Source organism: Arachis ipaensis, chromosome B8 (genome assembly GCF_059453495.1).
Source record: "Arachis ipaensis isolate K30076 ecotype BB chromosome B8, ASM5945349v1, whole genome shotgun sequence".
Classification (NCBI taxonomy): domain Eukaryota; kingdom Viridiplantae; phylum Streptophyta; class Magnoliopsida; order Fabales; family Fabaceae; genus Arachis; species Arachis ipaensis.
This window is the reverse complement of record NC_142443.1, coordinates 78,596,668-78,599,145: the sequence shown is the minus strand read 5'-3', so window position 1 is coordinate 78,599,145 and position 2,478 is coordinate 78,596,668. Positions and strand designations below refer to the sequence as shown.

The 2,478-nt window shown below is 41.8% G+C and overlaps 1 non-coding gene across 1 annotated transcript; it reads left to right on the top strand.

The window, feature by feature from the left end:
• Positions 1-1,868: 1,868 nt before the first annotated feature.
• Positions 1,869-1,976, top strand: LOC148548547 (small nucleolar RNA R71). The gene has a single exon (XR_015897597.1). It is a non-coding gene; the product is annotated as a small nucleolar RNA R71 (small nucleolar RNA).
• The last annotated feature ends 502 nt before the right edge of the window (positions 1,977-2,478 follow it).

Below are 2,478 nucleotides of genomic sequence, written 5' to 3'. Positions count from 1 at the left end.
ATTTTTCTTCTGCTGTTTTTGATTCCGTTTTCAATTTTTATATTTATTTTGTGACTCCACATGATCATGAACCTAAGAAAATATGAAAAACCATAAAAATAAGAATTAGATAAACATTGGGTTGCCTCCCAACAAGCGCTTCTTTAATGTCAATAGCTTGACAATGGGCTCTCATGGAGCCTCACAGATGTGCAGAGCTCTATTGAGACTCTCCAACACCAAACTTAGAGTTTGGATATGGGAGTTCAACACCAAAATTAGAGTTTGGTTGTGGCCTCCCAACACCAAACTTAGAGTTTGACTGTGGGGGCTCTGGTTGACTCTGCTTGGAGAGGAGCTTTTTCTGCTTCCTCTCCATGGTTGCAGAGGGAGATCCTTGAGTTTTAAACACAAGGGAGTCCTCATTCCATTGAAGGACTATTTCACCTCTGTCAACATCAATCACAGCTCTTGCTGTGGCCAGGAAAGGTCTTCCTAGGATGATGGATTCATCCTCTTCCTTTCCAGTATCCAGGACTATGAAATCAGTAGGTATGTAAAGGCCCTCAACCTTTACTAATACATCTTCTACTTGTCCATAAGCCTGTCTTCTTGAGCTATCTGCCATCTCTAGTGAGATTTTAGCAGCTTGCACCCCATAGATTCCCAGTTTCTCTATTACAGAGAGGGGCATGAGGTTTATCCTTTGAACCAAGATCACATAGAGCCTTAAAGATCATAGTGCCTATGGTACAGGGTGTTATGAACTTTCCAGGATCCTGTCTCTTCTGAGGCAATGTCAGTTGATCCAGATCACTTAGTTCATTGATGAACAAGGGAGGTTCAACTTCCCAAGTATCAATGCCAAATAATTTGGCATTCAGCTTCATGATTGCACCAAGAAACTTGGCAGTTTGCTCTTCAGTAACATCCTCATTCTCTTCAGAAAAGGAATACTCATCAGAGCTCATGAAGGGCATAAGGAGGGTTAATGGAATCTCTATGGTCTCTAGATGAGTCTCAGATTCCTTTGGTTCCTCAGAGGGAAGCTCCTTATTGATCACTGGACGTCCCAGGAGGTCTTCCTCCTTGGGATTCACGTCCTCTCCTCTCCTCACAGGTTCGGCCATGGCGCTTATGTCAATGGCCTTGCACTCTCCTTTTGGGTTCTCTTCTGTATTGCTTGGGAGAGTACTAGGAGGGATTTCAGTGATCCTTTTACTCAGCTGGCCCACTTGTGCTTCCAGATTTCTAATGGAAGACCTTGTTTCATTCATGAAACTTACAGTGGCCTTAGATAGATCAGAGACTAGATTTGCTAAATTAGAAGCATTTTGTTCAGAGTTCTCTGTCTGTTGCTGAGTTGATGATGGAAAAGGTTTGCTATTGCTAAACCTGTTTCTTCCACCATTATTAAAGCCTTGTTGGGGCTTTTGATCCTTCCATGAGAAATTTGGATGATTTCTCCATGTTGAGTTATAGGTGTTTCCATAAGGTTCACCTAAGTAGTTCACCTCTGCTATTGCAGGGTTCTCAGGATCATAGGCTTCTTCTTCAGAAGATGCCTCTTGAGTACTGTTGGATGTAGCTTGCATTCCATGCAGACTCTGAGAAATCATATTGACTTGCTGAGTCAATATTTTGTTCTGAGCCAATATGGTATTCAGAGTATCAACTTCAAGAACTCCCTTCTTCATAGGCGTCCCATTGCTTACAGGATTCCTTTCAGAAGTGTACATGAACTGGTTATTAGCAACCATGTCAATGAGTTCTTGAGCTTCTGCAGGCGTTTTCTTTAGGTGAATGGATCCGCCTGCAGAAGTGTCCAGTGACATCTTTGATAGCTCAGATAAACCATCATAGAATATATCCAGGATGGTCCATTCTGAAAGCATGTCAGAAGGACACTTTTTGGTCAACTGTTTGTATCTTTCCCAAGCTTCATAAAGGGATTCACCTTCTTTCTGTCTGAAGGTTTGAACATCAGCTCTAAGCTTGCTCAGCTTTTGAAGAGGAAAGTACTTGGCTAAGAAAGCCGTGACCAGCTTATCCCAAGAGTTCAGGCTGTCCTTGGGTTGAGAATCCAACCATAATCTAGCTCTGTCTCTTACAGCAAAAGGGAAAAGCATGAGCCTGTGGACTTTAGGATTTACTCCATTAGTCTTAACAGTATCACATATCTGCAAGAACTCAGTTAAGAACTGAAAAGGATCTTCAGATGGAAGTCCATAAAACTTGCAGTTCTGCTGCATCAGAGAAACTAACTGAGGTTTTAGCTCAAAGTTGTTTGCTCCAATGGCAGGAATGGAGATGCTTCTTCCATGTAAATTGGAATTAGGTGTAGTAAAGTCACCAAGCATCTTCCTTACATTATTATTATTTTCGGCTGCCATCTCCTTTTCCTGTTCGAAAATTTCTGAAAGGTTATCTCTGGATTGTTGTATTTTAGCTTCTCTTAATTTTCTCTTCAGAGTCCTTTCAGGTTCTGGATCTGCTTCC